The 22459-nt window shown below is 34.4% G+C and overlaps 1 protein-coding gene and 1 pseudogene across 1 annotated transcript in view; both read right to left on the bottom strand.

Moving 5' to 3' along the window:
* The window catches only part of CCSER1 (coiled-coil serine rich protein 1), a 1293520-nt gene that overhangs the window by 102091 nt on the left and 1168970 nt on the right, over nt 1–22459 (bottom strand). The gene's annotated exons all lie outside the window — the stretch shown is intronic.
* On the bottom strand, nt 10192–21401 carry LOC100467034 (annotated as a pseudogene).

A 22459-nucleotide genomic window follows, 5' to 3' on the forward strand; every position in this document is an offset into this window, starting at 1 on the left:
TTGACAAAAATGAAATTAAAGTAAAATAAAGAAATAACATTTCAATCCAACTGACTTTAATGAGTCCTAATAAATCCAGTTAAACCCACAAGGGAGAACATATCTTTCTAGTAAGTAGAGAGTTTGAGGATCTCTCCACTTTACAAGACAGGACACTGCTGGAAACTTTAACATTAAGTTTTTGCTATTTTGGCTGCTTTTTTCTAACTTGTGTAAAAACCATCAGTACCCTCTGTCAATATGTTCATTTTAATCAGATGGGGTATAACACAACTTACTATGCTGTAGATTTACATTTGCTAAGATAGGGACATTCCCCTTAGGACTTAATGACAGTTCCCTTAGGATTCTACCTGTGTCTTTTATGACATACTTTGAGGAATCCTCAAATTCTTTAGCTTCTCATATATTTAGGGTTTGGAATGTGGTTGCTTACAGCAACAGCTAAACTCTCTTATTATACTTTTTTTTTTTAAGAGGTCACCTAAATTTCTTTTGGGAAATAGCTTGCAATCTCTAGGTTATGGATTGAATTGTGTCCCCCCAAATTCCTATGTTGTGTTTTAACTTAGTCACCTCTTCAAAGGTCCTATCTCCGATATTGTCACATTTTGAGATTTTGGGGTGACAAAGTCAAAATGAAATTATTAGGTTGGGCCCTAATCAAATCTGGCTAGTGTCCTTATAAGAAGAAGAAATTTTAACACAAAAAGTGATACCAGGGATATATACACAAAAAGAAAAGTCTATTTGAGGACACAGAGAAAATATGGATATCTGCAAGCCAAGTAGAGTGGCTTTGAAAGAAACTAAACCTGTCTAAGCCTTAATCATGGGTATCTAACATCCAGAACTGTGGGAAAATAAATTTTTATTTTGTAAGCCAACCATTCTGTGGTATTTTGTTATGGCTGCCCTAGCAAACTAAAGCACCTTCTGATTTCTGACTATGAACGCATTCAAATACTACATGTCACAATGGTTGGTACCATCTTTGGAACTTTAATAGTAGACAGGGCAGTGGTGAGGAGGTGCTTTAGTGGAGAAAAGGCAAGGAGGGGAGAGGAGGAATAACCAATGAATGGATTTCCTTGTTGTAGTAAAACAAATGAAATTAGATGTGATGGCAGTCTCTCTCTCTCTCTCTCTCATACACACACACACACACGCACACCCTAAGAGAAAAAATGTCATCTGACAAAAATGTACTCCCAGTAGAACAATGATCTATGGATTGAGTGCCTGCTTCTGAGTTCAATAATGATTGAGAAGACACTTGTAACATATAAAGACTTTCTTGGAAGTAAGAAGTATCAGATTCTATCATTTAGATTAGGAATGGGACTTTAAAACAGTGGTAATCTAGACTGAAGTTTCTGACATGCCAAACATCTCCTGAATTTATGTGACATTTAAAAAGATAAAGAAATATGACTGTATTCTGCTCTTCGTTAATCCCTTGGAATTGAGCAGTGGTTTTGTGAAGTGCTCTAACAAAACAAAGTACATAAACATGAAATATTTCTGTCATAGTACATAGACCAGAGAGAAAGACAAAAACAAAAAATGGTGTCAATCTCAATGACATTGAGGTTTGTTATAATGGAGAAAGTAGTATTAGAAATCATTCAATGAAATGTTTTTATTTTGCTGATGTAAATTTTAACATTTGACAATATATCCTTACATTGCAGAATTGTTTTTATTTTCTTTGAACTGTTGTGCATAATAATTTATCCCTCTAATAACTTGTGAAACTTTCTATTAGTGGTTGTGCTACAACATTAAAATTACCTGAATTTGCTTAATCATTTAAAAAGGAGTCACAAGCATGTATTTCCAAAGTGTGTGTCAGCTAATACCAATAAAACAGAAAAAAAGTAATAGATTACGTATTTTTATAAAGAACAAGTGAAAAATACCACAAAGCTAAACATAATAGGATTTAGTTATGTCTTTTCATATTTTTCCTAATTTATTACTTAAAAACAACTTCTAGAATTTGACTTAAGAAGATTTCTTCTGGTATATGTAAATATAGAACTATAAGCATGTCATATATATGGTGAAGTCAAACATATGTCTTCAAAAATTGCTCACAGGTATATAATTTCAAACTTAGATTTAAAAAAAGCAAACTACAGCACCTATACTTTCTTGCATATATCATATTGCATACATTATTCAGTTTCTGTTATCTGTTTCTGACATTATTAAAGTAGAGCTAGAATTTTAGACATTAGCATGTGAATCCAAGGGAGAATCTATTTAGATTTTTATGGTATATTTTCTTTCAACCCTTCTAGTGACTGATCTTTACTGCGATTATCCAAATTATTCAACTTTCTTCTTTTCATAAAAATAATTGTCTATTGCCAGCATTACCTTATACCAAAACTAGATAAAGACACTACAAAAAAAAAAAAAAATAGGACAGGCCAATATCTCTGATGAATATAGATGCAAAATCCTCAAGAAAATACTAGCAAACCGAATCCAACAACACGTTAAAAAAATCATCCACAACAATCAAGAGTATTTATTCCTGGGTGCAAATGTATTTCAATATTCACAATTCAATATGATACATCACATCAACAAGAGAAAGGATAAGAATCATATGATCACTTCAACAGACTCAGGAAAAGCATTTGACAACACTTATTCATGATAAAAATCCTCAACAAAGTAGATTTAGAGGGAACATATAGGCCATTTATGAAAAATCCACAGCTAATATCATCCTTAATGAGAGTTTTTCCCCTACAGTAAGGAAAAAGACAAGGATGTCCACTCTCACCTCTTTCATTCAACATAGTACTGAAGTCCTTCCTAATCACAGCAATCAGACAACCAAATCAGTAAGGAAGATGTAACTTTCACTATTCGCAGATGACACAATACTATATATAGAAAACCTGAAAGGCTCCACAAAAAAACCTGCTAGAACTGATAAATGAACTCACTAAAGTCCCAGGATACAAAATCAACATACAGAAATCAGTTGCATGATAGACATGCAATAATGAAGCAGCAGAAAGAGAAATTAAGAAAACAATCCCATTTACAAATGCAACAAAAATAGTAAAATACCTAGGCATAAACCTAACCAAAGAGGTAGAGACCTGTACTCTGAAAACTATAAAACATTGATGAACAAAATTGAAGATGACACAAGAAATGGAAAGATGTTTCATGCTCATGGACTGGAAGAACAAATATTGTTAAAATATCTATACTACCCAAAGCAATCTATACATTTAAAGCAATCGCTATCAAAATACCAACAGTAATTTTCATAGAACTAGAACAAACAATCCTAAAATTTGTATGGAACCACAAAAGACCCCAAATATCCAAGGTAACATTGAAAATAAAAGCAAAGTTGGAGGCATCATAATTCCAGACTTCAAGTTATATTACAAAGCTGTAGTAATCAAAACGGTATGGTACTGGCACAAAAAAAGACACATAGAACAATGGAACAGAATAGAAAACCCAGAAATAAACCCACAATTATATGGTCAATTAATCTTCAACAAGCAAGAAAGACTATCCAATAGGAAAAAGACAGTTTCTTCAACAAATGGTATTGGGAAAACTGGACAGCTAGATGCAAAAGAATGAAAATGGTTCACTTCCTTAAAACAAACACAAAAATAAATTAAAAGTTGATTGAAGAGCTAAATGTGAGGCCTGAAACCATAAAAATCCTAAAAGAGAGCACACATAGTAACTTCTCTGAAATTGGCCATAGCAACTTTTTTCTATATAGGTCCCCTAAGGCAAGGGAAACAAAAGTAAAAACAAACTATTGGGACTTCATCAAAATAAAATGCTTCGCACAGCGAGGGAAACAATCAACAAAATTTAAAGGCAACCTATGGAATGGGAGAAGTAATTTGCAAATGATATATCTGATAAAGGGTTAGTATCCAAAAAATACAAAAACTTATAAAACTCAACACTCAAAAAACAAATCATCTGATTAAAAAATGGACAGAAGACATGAACAAGTATTTCTTCAAAGAAAACATCCACACGGCCGAAAAACACATGAAAAGATGCTCATCATCAATTAACATGAGGGAAATACAAATCAAAACTACAATGAGATATCACCTCACATCTGTCAGAATGGCTAAAATCAACAACATGAGAACAGCAGGTGTTGACAAGGATGTGGAGAAAAAGGAACCCTAATGCACTGTTGGTGGAAATGAGAACTGATGAAGCCACTGTGGGAAAACAGTATGGAGGTTCCTTTAAAAGTTAAAATGGAACTAGCCTATGATGCAGCAATTCCATTACTGGGCATTTACCCAAAGAAAACAAAACACTAATTCAAAGGGATACATGCACTCCAATGTTTATAGCAGCATTATCAACAATAGCCAAATTATGGAAAGAGCCCAAGTGTCCATCAACAGATGAATGGATAAAGAAGGTGTGGGGTGTATGTATGAATGTGCATATATATATATATATAGAGAGAGAGAGAGAGACACTAACATACATGTATATTATAGAATATTATACAGCCTCAGACAATGAAATCTTGCCATTTGCAATGATATGCATGGAGCTAGAGAGTATAAAGCTATGCAAAATTTAAGTCAGTCAGAGAAAGACAAATCCCATATGATGTCACTCATATGTGGAATTTAAGAAACAAAATAAATGAGCAAAGGGGAAAAAAAAAAAGAGAGGCAACCCAAGAAGCAAATTCTTAAAGAACAAACTGATGGTTACCAGAGGAGTGGTGGGTGGGGTGAGTGAAATGGGGATGAGAATAGGTGATGGGGATAAAGGAGTGCACTTCTCATCTCATGATGAGCACTAGGTGATATATGGAATTATTGGATCACTATATCATATACCTGAAACTAATATCAGATGAAACAGAGAAGGAGGCAAACCACAAGGAACTCTTTTAACTATAGGAAACAAACTGAGGGTTGTTGTAGGAGGCAGGTGGTAGGATGGGGTAAAAATTAATTTGGGTATCTGCCACCTAATTAATTAAAATTATTATTCTAATGATCAAGAAAACTGGAATGTCAGTATAATTTTTCACCCATCTGTCATTTTATTATCTGGACTATTGATTTTTCTTCAATTCGTAAAATAGAGGATGTGAACACATTATCCTCTAGCACAATAATATCTATGTATTTATCAACCTGAAAATTGGATACATAAATACTACCCAAATCACTGTTGACTTGGGGTAAGTGCTTTTATTATTAATGACATTGATAATGTGAACATTTTATCATTCTGTCTTCTGTATGTAGGCAGCTATCTCAGGACGAAGATATGGAATAAAATTAGGTAAATTAGATATTAGATCCCTAGATCCATAGACTTTATACTGAGTCTCATACTAATACTAAAAATAATAGCCATGATTTTCTGAGTTCTGGCTATGTGCCAGTCATTGGGCTAGGCCCTAAAAAGTATGTATCATGATCTTTATTTTATCCATATGGAAACATAAAATTAAAAGTTCAAATGAATTGTCCAAGATCAAAGAGCTACTAATTTGTAGGACTAGTATTTTAATTTAGCTCTGACTCCCCAAAACTCTGTTGTTTTCACTTTAACATATTCCCTTTAAAACAACATTATGACTAAAACAACCTAGCGCAACTAAGAACAAACCTACAATCTCTGGCTAATGAGACCAGCACTTGGTTTCTGCTCTTTTGTGGTTTCTACTGAAGAAGACTTAAAGGAGAATACTGTATGAGAATGTAGTGTTGACTGTACAAGGTGCTAAGCTTCATGAGTTTACACCGCCAGATTTTTTTATCTCTTTGTATGCCCTACTCAGAAGCTTTCATAATAAAATTACTTTTCTAAAGCATATGGCCTTTTTAAGTTATCTTTTCCACTAGTTAAAAATGTTTATGATGAAGAATAACTTTACTCACATTCCATATGTTTCCTCATCTCAAGGAGAAGCTCTGCAGATTTTTGTCTGGAGCTGGTTGAAGCAAAGAATTATGTTTCCCCTAATACCATATTATATAGGCATTGGCAGAACACAGGAATATAGAATATGAAACAGGAATTTGGAGTTGGTAGTAAGCACAACTTAACTGGGGATAGCAAAGATCACCAACTGTCACTGAAGGAAATAAAATTTCAGAAAAGGCATCCATCAGTAATTTATCCATCTACCTACTTTATTCATAGTTATTTAACTATTAGTTGATATAAATTGTTTTGATGAAGGATAAAAAGGACAGAATAGCTTCTGGGGGAAATAATGTACAGGTAAAGTACCTATCTATGATTTTTTTTTAGTTTCCTCCTCCAGTTAAGGCACATGATGGGGGTATGACCTGCCTCTATGATATTGCTAAGGAAACAAGTGGTCAATAAAATCTCTTAATATTCTATTGACTAGACCTGTCTCTATCTTTAAGTTATACAAGTGACCTTGAAAAGCTACAGCAGGGCCAGTTGGGTAAATTGTGCCCATGAGAGTGTCTTGGTACTGGTAACAAATATAATGATACCAAGATGTCAGTGGTTATGATAGCAAAGATTTTCATTCAAACACAAAATCCATCATCTTTTAATTATGATAAAACATTTTAAAAAATATTATATCTTCAGATTATGTTTTACATCTATAAATAGAGTTTGGAAGTTTCATTTGGCACAAAAAGGCTAGTATAGTTTTAATCAGTCCAAAAAAAAAAAAAAATCAGGGGGTTACTACTGATTGATCTGGGTAGAAAAAAAATCTTTACCCAAATAGCACCACAGGCTCAAGTGAGAACATTTAGATTCTTGAGTTCCCTTTGTTCATTTTAATATCAATCCCAGCCAAGGCATTTTAGTGGCAGTTATAATTATTTTACAACTGCCTTGGAAGCTTGTCATATTGCAGCACTTACAGAGATGCTATCATAATAGCCTGTCTCAAGAAAGCTTCAGCAAAGCCTTAAAATCAAAGCTCACCAGTTGGCAAAGTCACAGATTGATAAAGTAAAAGTGAATTGGAAATTCACTAGGTAAACAAAAGCTCCAAGTCATTTAAAAACAATGAAAAATAGGTCACTGCTTTCATGTGTGCCAATCGCACCAGAATTCTAAAATAAAACCTAGTAACTTCTTATTAAGGACTTAAATAAAATCTTTAGATATTTTTAAGGCAACATGACAAAAATATATAGTTGTGCCAGACACGCACAAAATGATAATATGAGTACATACACAGTCTTCTTAATGCCTTCAAAAGCCTCCTCAATCAGTTCAAAGGGAAAAGAATCTCACCACCAAGTCCTGCCAGTTCTAGTGAGAGAATTGTTACTGCACGCCGCAAACAAGCAGATGGTGGCCCAGGGGAGCGAGTCATCACAGCTCTTTTGATGGCCCATCTATATTGCTTAATGGTAACTATGAGCCCAGCACCCCCGATCTGTGTAGTGTGGCTGGGTCACTGTGAATCTGCATGATCTCGGCTCCCAGGTGGAGGTCTGGTTGTTTTAGTTGGCCGTGCAGAGCTCTGCACCTTATTTGGGTAGATGACACTGGTGGTAATGATGTCAGATAGGTTTTTACACAATGTAGGCAATTCTCCTAATGGTGTTATTATCTTCCAAATTCAGTGATGAGGCTACAGAGTTTCCTTGTGATGCTTTGCATCTTACATTTATCCCTAATATCTTACCCACCTGTCACCCTATCGTGTGCTTTTAGGATGGTGCACTGAGCAGTGTTTCCAACTTATGGTAGGAGGAAAGGAGCTTTGTCTTTCTTCATTTGAAAAATTTTGGCCCAATTAGCACCATGATTTGGATCTTAAGCAAATAATGTTGAACTGAACAAATTAGTAAAATAGTATTTTTTTCACCCATGGCACTGGAGAATTCATCTGAGCAATATTTATAAAAATAGACTATTTGCATCTACAGATTGAATGGTTGTACTTTCAACCTGAAAGTCTATGAGTTAATTTATAATTTCCCTGAGACCCAAATTTGAATCATTTACATTAGAACATGCAAGAGTGAGTTTCTTAGCTGGTAAACGAGCAAAACAAATAGATTGATATTCATCTCTCAGAACTACTTATTCTTTGTCTATGCATATTTATTTTTGTAGGGATAGGGAAAATCATATGTTCCAATTTAAGATGGAAATTCATAGAGGTCCTATGAACATCTCTTGCAAAGTCAAAGATCTACTGACGGAGGGCAAATATCAAGAACCCAAAGCAAATATATCTTACTAATCATTCTCTCTTCTGAGATTATATTCAACCTAACCTTCCTTTTTACACAGCCCTTGTGGTAACCATTACCAGTCTATCAGAATAGGTATGAGAGATAAAATCTATTTGCCATCCCTTGTATACTGTATATGAAGTGGCACTGGCAAGGTCTCCTTTATTTTGATATTTTCCTTTCCATTTTAGTCCTTTACAATCTAAATGTTATTAATATAATGAAAAAGGTTAATTGCATTGGAAGACAGCTGGAATATTTAGAAAAAGGGGCAATAGAATTATTTCCAACTATAAATGATTTAATACCTTCAATATTAGCATATTAGCCTTTAAAACCACCTTAGAAACCTTTGATGTGAAAAAAGGTGCTGAATGGCTATTATCTATACCATACCTTATGAATGTAAGTATCCATTACTTCACTTCAAATTTAACATTCAATTTAACATGTTCTTACTTTCCAAACTTCTTCCAGAATTGCACCCTCAGAAAGGCACCTGGGAGTCACTATTGACTCTCTTCCAAAGCACACAAAATTAACCGTTTTATCCCTTTTCATGTGATTTGTGGATTTTTATATTTGAGAAATATCACCGATTTAATGTAGGTTGGTTATGGTTAAATTCGATCCATGTAAGTGAAATCATAGTGACTTAAGTATTTATCCACAGGAAGTTCTCTAGGCCTTCACCTGTAGTACTATGGCTCTCCTTGACTCTAACCTTTTAAGCACAGCCTTTAAGTTGATGTGAAAGACAAGAAAGAAAAAAATAATTGCCAATTTCAAGAAAAGAAATGGAATGAACACACACTCATTAGCAATTAAGTTTCTAAAAGACTAAACTAAACCAGAAGTCTTTCTTAAAGAAAAATACTATGTGTAGTCCACTTTTTCCAAGTCATCACATTTTTAAAAGCCATTCTCTATTGAAGAGATTTTTGAAAGTACTTATCTTATTGTTATCTTATTTCATAGAGAGCCAGTGGGAGAGACATTTCTCAGTTGAAATGTCAAAATTATAATTAGGATTCTTATGATACAAAGTTTATCTTTTGTAAAGACATAAGTACATTTTCAAAGATCTGAAATCTGTAAATACACCCATTAGATAAATCTTCATTGAATGTTCCACATAGAAATTAATTTTATACTACTTTTTCCTTTGGGCAGTCTAAGAAAATAATAAAGTATTTGAACAGTGAACTTGAAGATTTGTAAGGCAAAATTTATGAGATTGTGTAATTTATTTAGATAAAAGATTGAATTTTGCCTAATTCCCTTTAAGATACGGGGAAATAATTATTATACTGGTTTATTCATTATCACTAAAACAAGAGTCACTTATTTACATTTTAAGATATGCAATTCTTTAATACAACTTTTTTGTGTGTGATGTTTCTCAAACAGTATTACAGCTCTCAAGTGAATGATTTGTTCCCTTTTCAGTTATAGAAGTCCATCATTTAAAATAATGAGTTTTAGTAATTTTTAAAGTTAATTCCAATGATTAACATTAACTCTGAATAGAAATTTTAAATGTCATGAGATCATATCTACGCAACGAAACTGAAAAGAAATCACCCTTTCTTAGATTTGATAAAATTTACTACTGTCACTGCTTCCCTTTCATCAAATAACCTATTCATATGGTCATAACTACTGTTTTATTACCTTCATATTTCCCTTTATTTTATAGGTATGTTTAGCAAAAATAAAATGTGAAGTTTCAGAAAACGATTTCAATATTTCACATACACAGAATATAATGGCTTGTATTTCAATAAAATGTTATGAATAAAAAAGGATTTAAATTGTCTGATAAAAAAGAAACTAGGTCACTTAAAATAATTCTCTTTCAATTACAGTATAAAAAATCTCATTTACTCAGGATTTTTATTACTTTAGAATTCATGACAATTAGAGCAATGACTAGTTTGAAGTTTACAGTTATATTATATCTGAAGAAAAATTTCACTCTTTAATACAGTCAACTTTCCCTTAAGACTTTTTTTTTTTTTTACTTCTTAACTTTTTATTGGCCTCCGGGTCCCCAAAGAGTACCCTGTTTCTGCTCCTTCAAAGCCTCAAAATTTTTGTGTTATTGGTCTCAGGCACTTTGCCTTCCACAATTCTGCAGGTGGTAGTCTTTTGGATGGTTTGCATGGAGTTGCATTTGTCCAGAGAGTCACCAAGATTGAAGTCCTCTCTGTTTACCAGCAGGCAGTGGTAGGTGGTGATCTCAGCCACCAGCTTGACCCTGATGTTCATCAGGGCCTCCCACACCTGGGTCTGGTGCTGCCATTCTGTGCAAATCTAGGACAGCTCCAGCTCCAGGTGCAGCAGGATCCCCTTCAGCTGCTCTCTCTGCATAGCACAGCATCCGCTTCCCTCAGGTTGTTCTCCAACTTTGCATTCAGATTTCTCATCTATTCCTGGTGGGTCTCCAAGGACTGGGCCGTACATTTCAGCTCCCTGAGCATCATTTCAGCTGCTCCTATTTCACTGGCCTACACAGTGACCACTGTTGTGTTCTCCTCAGTCTTCTTAGATCAGTACTTGTCCAGCTCTTCTGGGTTCTTCTAAGCCAGTTTATGGTACTGGGCCTGCCTGTCTGCCATAATCTTTCTGAGATCCTAAGATCTGGGGCATCCAACTCCATGGTCAACCCCAAGATGGCAATCTGTTTTTATAGACCTTTTAGTTTCTCCTTGTGTTTCTTTATGAAAAGCAGCTCTTCCTTGGGTGTCTCAATCTCCATGTCCAGCTGCTGCCAAGTGATAATTGGTGTCATCAAAAACCTTGTGAGGTCCATGGATATCACTCTTCACAGACTGGTGCATGACCAGCTCTGTCTTATATTTGACTCTGAAGTCATCAGCAGGACAAAGGGCAATGGCAGTCTGCAGAATTATGTAGGCATTGTCCACAGAATTTGTAAAGATCTGAGTCCTCAGCTCCTTGATGGTCTTGAAGTAATGTCCCCAATCCCTGATCCACATTCCTTTCTTTTCCAGGTGTTCCCAGATTTAGATCTCCAGTCTCTGGTTATGAGCCTTCTGGCTCCTCACCCTCTCTACAGAGGAGGGCAGACAGTCATTCAGAAGGGGAACCCCTTCTCAGCTGGGATGCATCTTATCCCCACCAGGCCCCTGACCATCCTCATGGCCATGAACCAAGACTTCCAGCTGCCCTGTATGCTGGTGGAAAGGGACATCAAGATCCATAAGCCTGACTTCCACCGCCTACATAGATTCTGGCCATGCTGCTGAAAAGCTGGACCTAGTGGCTGGGTGACTGCATGGAACTTGGGGACTGATAGTTGGAGAAGAAGGTGAAGTAAGCAGTGAATTTTTCACACTGTTGAATTTTCCAGTTCACTTTTCTTCAGGAGAGACGTAAGAGGGCATTGATAAAATGTACTTTATGAATCAGGCATTTTATATGTGTGATTGTCTTATTTCAGTCTCACAACAATCCTTTAAAGTAAATATGTCCTAAAAGCATCACTTTTCTATAATTTTTTATAATGAAGAAACTATTTAAAACCCTAAAAAGGCAAGAAAATGGAACTTTTGTCCATTGTTAAAATGACAAAAGAATCTGAGAAAGAAACTGCCTCATTTTCTCATGCAATTATCAATTCCTCCCATGAGTTAGAGATCCAGGAAGATGTAGGCTTGGGGCAGAGAAAGAGTTAAACACTGTCTAGCAGACAAAATACACATAAATAGTAAGATCCTTGACTTCATAAATGAAGTTTATATTCAATCTAAGAATAAGAATCCACTTTATATTGAATGGTCTACCTCTTAAATATTCTGGTTTCTTCTTTAAACTCACAATGGCCATATTTTATTTCTTTAGACTAATTTAAAATAACAATAGAATGTATTGTGTGTGTGTGTGTGTATTTTCTCACATTTGCCAATCTAAAAGAGAGATTTATTGATGATGTTCACACCTCCCTATAGAAGGTGCTGACCATGATTTCTACTGCTTAGTCAAATGTTCCTGTGACATGCTCCTGTATCCCTTGATGCTTATCCTCTCCCTAGGGATTATGCAAGAAGAGCTACACATCTTCCCTTTAAGTGCTCTGCATGCCACTGACTGGGGTGAGTCACTGTGTCATTTCTATCCCTCTGGTCAATAGCAATGTTAAAGTAACAGCAAGGTGATGAGCTCTTTTAGCAGCATAGGATGGTTATCATGTTTAAGTGTAAAATAATCCAGGAGGCAAGTAAACAACAGAATGGTATAAACTGGAATAACTGCAATGAAAAAAAAAAGTTAAGAATATTAATGTTAGAGGAAAAGGCAGGACTTGAAAAGAATGTGATATTAAGGCCACAGATATTTGAACAAGAGTGACACTCTGGTATTCAGATATTAGAAATTGTACATAGGTCTTAAAGACAGAATCATCTCTAAGGTAGTAGAAAGAAGAGACTCGTCTCCCAATAATTTTTTATTTTAGATTGTTTCTGGGAACCAGCAACCAAGCAACTATGTTACCAAAATCTCTAAATAGTCATTCTGCAGCCCCTTGACCCTCCACTTCACACAACACTCACCATCTATATAACTAAATAATAACCATAACTTCAACTCTAACAGTTTGTTCTCCCCAATGCTTTTCTTTCACTAAAGTTTTCTATTAGAATAATAATAATACTTGTATATGAATAGGACTTTGTAAACAAATTGATATAAATCAATTTACCATTTTTCGATTAATAAATCTGTTTTTAACCTATAAGAAACATTGTATTTTGTGTCACACAAAGCACTGTTGGCAAAAAACACGTTTTATTATTTCATTTTTTTTTCTTGTTTTACTCAACAAATATTTGTAAATTACTAAGATTAATTGAAGTTAGAGAGAAGGTGTCCCTTATTTCAAGAATGTTACTATCACTTCAAAAAGTGTCTCAAAGAAACTACATATTCAGTTGAAAGTGTATGGTAAAAAATTACCAACGGTTACTTTAAAATTGACATACATAAAAAAATATCTCAAATCAAACAATTAATATTTTAAAGTAAATGTTTTCTGGACTGAAAAAAAGAAAAAATAAAATTTGAAGATATTCTTGAACTGGAGTAATAAAGGTAGAAATAAATTGTACAATGATATATATTTTCAGTCAAAATAAACTGAAGAATTAAGTATATTTGTACTATTTATGCATGTGATTTACTTACAGTAGACTGAAGAAATAATAGGAGTATTTAGGTGTGTCAGGACAGAGATGGAAGCCATACAGTCAGTCTTTGGGAAGATGTAGATTTGGAAAGTTTAAAAATTGGATGAAAGTCCTCAACATAAAGAGAGACAAACCAAGAAGTGGGCTCTTAACTATAGAGAACAAACTGCCAGTTACCAGAGGGGAGATGGGTCTGGATATGTGTGAAATAAGTGATGGCGATTAAAGTGTACACTTATCATGACGAGCTCTGAGTAATGTATAGAATTGTTGAATCACTATATTGTATACCTGAAACTAATACAACACTGTATGTTAACTACACTAGAAAATTTTTAAAAAAATCAAATTGGATGAAAGTCAAGCTTTAAAACACATGGATTATGTGCTCCTTTCAGTGCTATGACTATAGTAGGTATACAACAAATGTTTCTTGAATTAAATAATTAAATGATTCATCTTCTATTTTATTTTTAGTACAGGGATTGTAATATAGATGTATGACAAGAAAGAATGACTTGGACCAAGAAAAGATTAAATTAATAAAATGGCATTTTTTACAAAGGAAGGCATTAAATTAATAAAATGGCATTTTTTACAAAGGAAGGTTAATAGTAATGGAAATTTTTATTTATTCATATAGGCAAAGGAGATAACATTTATTGGACCCAGTAGAAATGTCTGTATTAGTATTTGAGTGAATCTGACCAAATTAAATATTCCTGAAGCAACATTGGGAAATAATATTAGAGCTATAATTTATAAATACAGAAGGTAGGGCTGAATGGTGCCTTGCACCTAGTAACTTGAAATCATTAGACTTGGAATAAATAAAATGATGGAAATACTGCATGAAGTGGTGAAATATGATTTTTAAGATTCAGTTTTCAGAATAATAACTTCAAAACCTAGAAAAATCTTTAAAAACAAAGTGCCAAAATTATGAATATTGTTTTCAAGCTGAATAATAAAGAGCTTTAAAAAATGCATAACAAGCCTGCATGCAAATCCATTAAAAGATCCAGTTGGCAATATTACCCTAGCCATTTTCCTTTGAAATTTTTCTTCTTTCTTCCACCCACCTGTGTTTTTCTCTCTTCCTCTACATTCACTGAGTTAACCATGAAACAGACTCTCATTGTCTTAGGTCAGAATTAAAGACTCTATGAACTGCCCTTTCCTGTTCAATCTTAATGTAGTTTACAGATCAAATTTTCCCTCTTGGTTTTAAAGGATCTCAATAATGTGACCCATTTCTAGTCTTATGTGCTTCCACTCCAGTTCTTACACATACATACATTTTTGCCTTGATCAAATTCATATTTCACATCCTATTATAGAATCCAATCCAATTTGCTTCAAATATTTGTTCTGCAATTATATTCCAGACATAGCACTGGAGGCTGAAGCTGCAAGGAAAAGCCACAATCCTGCCTTCTGTCTGGCTGGAAATAAAGTAAGTGATTCCAGCACAATAAGTATTAAGGGACCACGAAGGGACACTGTTCAGTTTGTAGAAAGTCAAATCCCACAGTAGGTGACACATGAACTATCTCTCACCGCTACTCATGGTGTTATTTTCACTTAAAACATTTTCCCACTTTCCTCTATTAATTTTCATTGTGCTCAAATTTTTCTTGTGTGATCTAAATATTTTAGCTACTTTTTAATATAAAGTACACAATCTAGCACTTATATCTTACATTTAAGAAGAAAATTGTTGGGAAAAGTAGAAATCACTGGCAAATATTCTCCTTAAAGCTAAAACTTAAACAGATAAAGATAACTCCAACTGAAACTGTCTCTGGCAGTGAACAGGATGGTGGGTAATTCAAAATGAAAATGCTGAAAGGAGAGGATTAACATAGGGCATTTTCTATGTTTACACTGGCTTATATTTCACTAGTTTTCAGAGAGTAGACTTTGAAAGGAACACAGCATACAACACCTTAGCTTAATGTTGATAGCTGGAGTTATATAGATATGTTTAGATGAGCTCCTTAATAAACTGCCTGGTCTTTATTTCATAGTGCAAATTTAATCATTCACAATAACTGGCCTCATTTAAAAAATAAATTAAAATCCTTACATAAGGAGCTGCTTCAGACTCTGTGATAGGCTGAAAGTGACCCCAACAATACCCAGGTCCTACTCCCTGAAACCTGTGAGTGTTCACTTTTTTGGCAAAAGGGACTTTAAAGATGTGAAAATAAGGATTTTAAGATTATCCTGGATTATTTGGTTGGGGCCTAAAAGTAATTAAGTGTGTTAAAAGAGGGAGTCAGAGGAAAACTTGGCTACAAAAACAAAAAACAATGTGACTACTGAAGCAAGATGAGATTTTGCTGGTTTTAAAGATGGAAGAAAGGCCCACCAGCCAAAGAATACAAGGAATGCTTCTCCAGAAGCAGGAGAAACAAAGGAAGAGATTCTCCCCTTCCAGCTTTGGATAGAGCACAGCCTGCCAACACCTTGATTTTGGCCCAGTGCAACTAATTTTGGACTTCTCACCTCCAGAACTATAAAAGAATAAATGTGTGTTTTATTAAGCCACCACATTTGTCGCATTTTGTTAAAACTGCAGTAGGAAACTACTACAAACAGTATTAAAAATAGTTTCTTATTCATAATGACTTTGAAGTTCTGGAGCCTATATATGTTAGATTAAAAAATATTAAAACAAAGTGTTGTTTTAGTGATGCTTCTTCCTATTAACATTTGCAAGAAACTGTAAATATATCTAGTTATAATACGAGACACAAAGTAGGTGTTCATTAATTATTAGATTTTTTTCTTCAAATCCTCCATTTGTGTACTCAGCAGTTACTAGTTTCATAAATTACCTACCATAAAACTAAAATATAAGATATAGTGATAAAGCTAAATACACTTTCTTCCATGTGGTTTCTTCCATTTTTTTCCAACCCTAGTATAGACTCATCTCACAATGCTGGAAAGCAGCAGAGATTCAGCCAAGATATATAACACCTGCCAGATATGCTTGGGTTCTTTAAAAGATAATACTGAGCAGCTAGGTAAAGGTGAAATGGTAGATGTAATTTGTCTAAAATAGATGGAAAACTTAGCACACATCATTGAATTTGTATGCTCCAAATGCTTAGGTTTAAAAGTCAGGAAGCCTGGCAAGGGAAGGTGACAAGACATTTAAATAGATGTAAAATTTTCTTTAGGAGAAAAGATGTGCTGTGGAAAAAGTAAACACTTGTAACAGAAAAATAAATAGGGGCCTCTCAACTTCATAAGAAGTAGTCTTGAGAGATTTTCTGTGGCCTGACATAGAAATGACCCAGAGGAAAGTAGAATTCAAAATAAAATTGAGCAAAAGAAATCACCTATAAATGAACATAATCACTTTCTCAAGTAGACAGTATTATCAGGTTGATGAGAGACTTGTTTCTGGCTCTGCTAATTTACAGAACAATAATTTTACCAAGAAATGGCATAAAACTCCAAATGCTAGGAATATTTATTTTTTAAATTTGCAGAATTGCCATGAAATATTATCAAGCACAATTCTAAGTGTCCAAATGACCATGTAGAAATCATAATCCATAGCGGGCTCAAATCCCTTACCCTTAAATTTTCTTTAGTCAATTATGAATTATGAAACTCAGTAATGAAATGAAGTAACTTCATGTATGAGAGAATAATCCAAAGGTCGCTCAAATTCAAAGTATAAAGGACATTTGATGTGTGAAGGCTGGAAGATTATCTGAACAATTACATCTTTGCTGCATTCAGCAACAGTTGTGAGCAGCAAGAGGTTAGTGATCTTATTTTCCACAACTAAGGACAAAGTAAGGAGGAGCCTTCATTTACAAGAAAATGAGTTAGAAAAAAAAATCTTAGTAGGAATGCTCTTCAGCTTGAACTGCAAGCAAAGAGCTCAACAGTGCTTGTCAAGAAGAAAGTCAGGTCTCCAGTCTTTATTAGCTGACAGGTCAAACACTGGACCTGCTGTGACTAAAAATGAAGGAATTAACCCAGTTGTTTTAAGAAGTTTGAATTTTATTTTCTAGGTTTAGCTTCCTTAATACCTCAGCACATTATGGAAGACACTGTGCAGTTACTTATCTTTTTCTGTTATCATTAGGTTCATATCATTTCTGGAAATATTTTTTCTTTTCTTTTTTTTTTTTTCATTAATCCATTTGAGAGAGAGAGAGCAGAGAGGGAGAGCGAGAGGGAAAAGGAGACTCCTTGCTGAGCAGAGAGCCATATGTGGATGTGGGGCTCAATCCCAGGACCCTGAGATCATGACCTGAACCAAAGGCAGATGCATAACTCACTGAGCCACCCAGGTGCCCCTCTGTAAATATTTTCAAAGGAGAAACCAAGATATATATCTAGATATGCTTGACATAAGTGCTTTGCCTGTGAACAGCTATGCAGTTGTTTTTTTTGTTTTGTTTTTTTTATATATTTCTGGTACTTTACAGGTAATGTGTAGTGTGCCCAATACAAATTAGTCTTATTAAGACAAATTTACATACAAGGCAATGGTTGCCTATCTTCGCGTTTGTCTCTTGTAGTCTTGTGGAGTTCAGGTAGTTGAGGAAACCTTGTAAAACACCCTCACAAAAGGAAGTCACAATTCAAATTATTTTAGAGGCTGGGTATTATGGAATCTATGGCAATATGAAGAAGACATGCACTACCTGAAGGCATTCAAATTAAACTTTAATTGTACCAGCAAAAGAGAGGATATCCATGTGTCAGTTTTGCCCTCTGCCTATGGATCACCATTTTGGGATTTTCACCGTAGAAGTTACTTTCCAGGATTTCTTTAGAGCATCTAAGCATACATTCCATAATGAGATCTAGATGCTAATCATGTGTATGTCACAGCGCATGGAGAATGTTCTGATGCAAATTCTTATTAACATAGTCATGACAGAGCCTTGGGAATTCAACTAGGAAATTGCTATTGCTCCAGTCCAGACTACAGTCAGTCTCTTTTGGACTACATTGGGTCGCCCCACTCAGGCTCATCAGAAACATCCATTTCTTATTAATTCTAATATTTATTAATACTTAGTACTAAACTGGAACTCTGCTTTTGCACTTCAGGTAAAGTCCTTACTACCGAAGTTCTATCTTCAAGTTCTATAATCTTTTCTTCTGTAGTGCTTTATCTGCTATTATGCCTATCCAATGTATTTTTTATCTCTAGAAGTTCAAATTGGGTCTATTTTATGTTTCATATTCCCAGCATACTCATATTTTCCTTCCATCTTCTTGATTATTTGAAGAATGTAATGGCTCTTTTAATGTTCTTTTCTACTATTCCATTATTTGTCTCATTTCTGGATATGTTTACATTGATTGACTTTTCTCCCTATTATGTATGGATCCTGGTTTCCTGCTTCCTTGTCTGCCTGGTAGATTTTTATTGAAATGTGAAGTGTCAGATATTTTAAAGAGATAAATCCTTTAAATATTTTGAAATTTATTATGGTTTGCAATGAAGTTACTTGGAAATAATGTGATGATCTTTTGATTTGCTTTTAAATTTGTCAGCCAGGACCCTGGCAGCCTTTAATGTAGGTCTAACTTAGTTCTCCTACACAGGCCATATCCTTCTGCTTGTTACCCAGGCATGAGAAGCTGGCTTTTGAAAAAGCTCTGAGAATCACTCCTCCCATTCTTTTCCCTCATTTTGAGTAGCTTCCTCACAGAAATGCTCTGGTTAGTACTGGGCTGGAGACTGGTAGGGAACCTTCTGGAGACTGCTGAGCCCTCTCCTACAGTTCTCCCCTCTCAGGTGCAATGTCTTCTCAATCCCAGCCACCTTAGTCTCCCCAAATATTCTATCTCCTTAATTCAGGACTCCCGCTGAGCTCTGTCTGGGTTCCTTCTCTCTGCCCTTCAGCCTAAAACTGCAGACAGCAAGCTGGGGCATTTGTAAGGCCCCTCTCATTTATTCCTCCTCAGAGACCACTATGCTGTATAGTTTGTTTAATGTTTGAAATCTACTGTTTTACATATTTTATCCAATTTTTTAGTTGGTTAAGGTAACAAAATAAATTTGATCCCTGTTACTCCATCATGACTGATAAATAGAAGTCTTTTCTGAGGTTTTATGAACAGATATCTGATTAAATAATTTTCTATATGATCTGATTATTATTATTATTATCATTCTTATTTGTCACGAATGAGTGATGCTTCATTTCTGTGTTTCTAAGCAAAGCTTTCTGAGAAATCCATGTTCTTCTATGAATCAGGAGAAAATAAAAGACCTCTTTGGTAGGAATATTTTCTCCTTAGTAGGACTAGGAAGTAAGATAATTCTCCCCTTGGACAGCATAATAACCCATCCAGTATAATAATATTAAACATCCCCAGCTACTGATTTTGTGTTTTAACATATGACTTTCCCCTTACAGTACACAGGTCCACAACAGTTACATGGAAACTAAATAGATCATATCTTCAGATTAGAACTTGGATGCTCAGTGCAAAAATAAAATAATAATAGTTAACCCATGTTTTCTAAATGTAACCTTGCATTGTTAGAACTCTATTACAACTCTTCGAAATTCCAGGAAATCACAGGAAAATCTAAAAACCATTAGTTATGATTTTTCAGTTTAACAATGACCAGTTCTCTTTCCAAAAAGGTAGCCTAATCCTTGTAATAGTTCATAAAATACCAACCATGTTAAAATATTAATCACTTTTCAGTTTCAAAAATGCTTACAAATAGATAAATATTTAATTTTCATTTTACTGGGGATAGAGAAAGGTAATCACTAAAAGAGTGACACACTTTAGATTAAATGCCTGATTATGCCTAAAGACTTGGACCCATCTGGATTTCATATATGAAATTTTTAATTTCAAAATTAGGTGTCAGATTGGGATTCTAAATTGCTACTGCTTTTGCCATTTTCCCTCAATATAAACTTTGTCATTGATCAATACTCTCTAGTGGACCAATGCCTTGAAAAATATTACTATATCTGCTTCAGAGGCATAGAGGAGGGAGTGACTTGTTCTGTGCTGAAAGCAGCTACACAGGAGGGTAACCTTGGAAACATAAATAAAGATACTGAACATATAGATTCAAGAATAGAAGATGTAGAAACATATAACATATTTCAGCCCTGGAATTAGTCAGACCCTGAAACAGAATCCCTGCTGAGTGTAGTACCCTATCATTCAGCATCAGGAATAAGATTTATGGGGGCACCTGGGTGGCTCAGTCATTAAGCGTCTGCCTTCGGCTCAGGGCGTGATCCCAGCGTTATGGGATCGAGCCCCACATCAGGCTCCTCTTTTGGGAGCCTGCCTCTTCCTCTCCCACTCCCCCTGCTTGTGTTCCCTCTCTCGCTGGCTCTATCTCTGTCAAATAAATTTGGTAGCCTGCCTCTTCCTCTCCCACTCCCCCTGCTTGTGTTCCCTCTCTCGCTGGCTCTATCTCTGTCAAATAAATAAATAAAAAATCTTTAAAAAAAATAAAGGAATAAGATTTATAAATTAAAGATTGCTGTCTTTTCAAGGGTTTTGTATTTTTTTCTTCTTCTCTTGGAACACTTTATACCCAGATAGTTACATGGCCCACTCCCTCCCATCCTACAAGTCNAATAAGATTTATAAATTAAAGATTGCTGTCTTTTCAAGGGTTTTGTATTTTTTTCTTCTTCTCTTGGAACACTTTATACCCAGATAGTTACATGGCCCACTCCCTCCCATCCTACAAGTCTCTACAAATATGTCACATTATTAATGAGGTCTTTCCTAGGGTAAAATAGTAGACCATCCCTAACCCACCCACCCATCAATACCTTATTGCCCTATTCTCTTCTATTTCTTTCGTAGCTCTTGTTACTGCCTGCACTTCTATACATTCAGTTTTAATTTCTTTGTTGTCTGCCTTTCCCCACTGGAATGCAAGCTTCACAAGGCCAGTAACTTCATCCATTTTTTCCAACTACTGTAATCTCAGTTTCTTGGCGCATACTAGACACCCCATAAATATTTGTTGAATGAATGAATGAATGAATGAATGAATGAAGCACTAAATATTGTGCCTGGTACATAATAAATGCTTAGTCAAATTACTGATGACTTTTTATCACGATCATCATCATCATTGTAAATTTTGTCATTTCTCTAAAACACAAAATTCTTCCAAGCTCCTCAATTGTCTGTATGATCATATATGAAAATCATAAAAACAGAGAAAAGTATTTTGACACTCAAAATAAGGAACTCTAAGATCACACACTGAGTTAGAGTTAATTTAGAACAACACCTGTAGGTAAAACAAATCACCCAAACGTGATTGTTGTTCTTGATAAATGAGTTTTAAGCTATTACTTTATTTAATATCAGTTAATTTGATGGTTTGTTGAACTCAGCAAAATGATATTTTATTGAATGAAATTCCCTAAAGCTATAGAATCAAACTTGATATATTTAGAAATGAAGAGAAAAGTCTAGAGAGAGTATAATATTTGAAAATTATAAAAGGCAAAAAACTATTTGCTGCTAATACTAAAGATAAAATTATAGCATTAACAACAAACAATACATTAATTTGCACTAAGAGGTAGAAAATACTCCAATTTCACTTTGTGTCTTTATCTTCATGTAAATCATTGACTTATAAAGTAGCATCTTGCCTCTCAACAAGTTTGCTACATTGTTTCATTTCTTACACAAAAAGTAATAAATTCATATATACATCAAAATAAAGTTAATAAAATATAATAACTACTAACTGAATTCTTTTTATGGAGCTATCTTTATTAGGTAATAGGAATAAAAATATAGATACACATATTTAAACAAATAAACATAATTCGCTATGATAAGTGCTATGTTACTGCAATTTCTAGACTTTAAAATTTTGCATCAATACAATTTTAATTAAAAAGACAAAATTTAATAAAAAGCAATGTTGTAAACTTGCCTTCTAATGTCATCACTGTATAAATAGTATGATAACATCAATAATATTAGGAAAACATAATCTTT

Source organism: Ailuropoda melanoleuca, chromosome 11, assembly GCF_002007445.2.
Source record: "Ailuropoda melanoleuca isolate Jingjing chromosome 11, ASM200744v2, whole genome shotgun sequence".
Classification (NCBI taxonomy): Eukaryota; Metazoa; Chordata; class Mammalia; order Carnivora; family Ursidae; genus Ailuropoda; species Ailuropoda melanoleuca.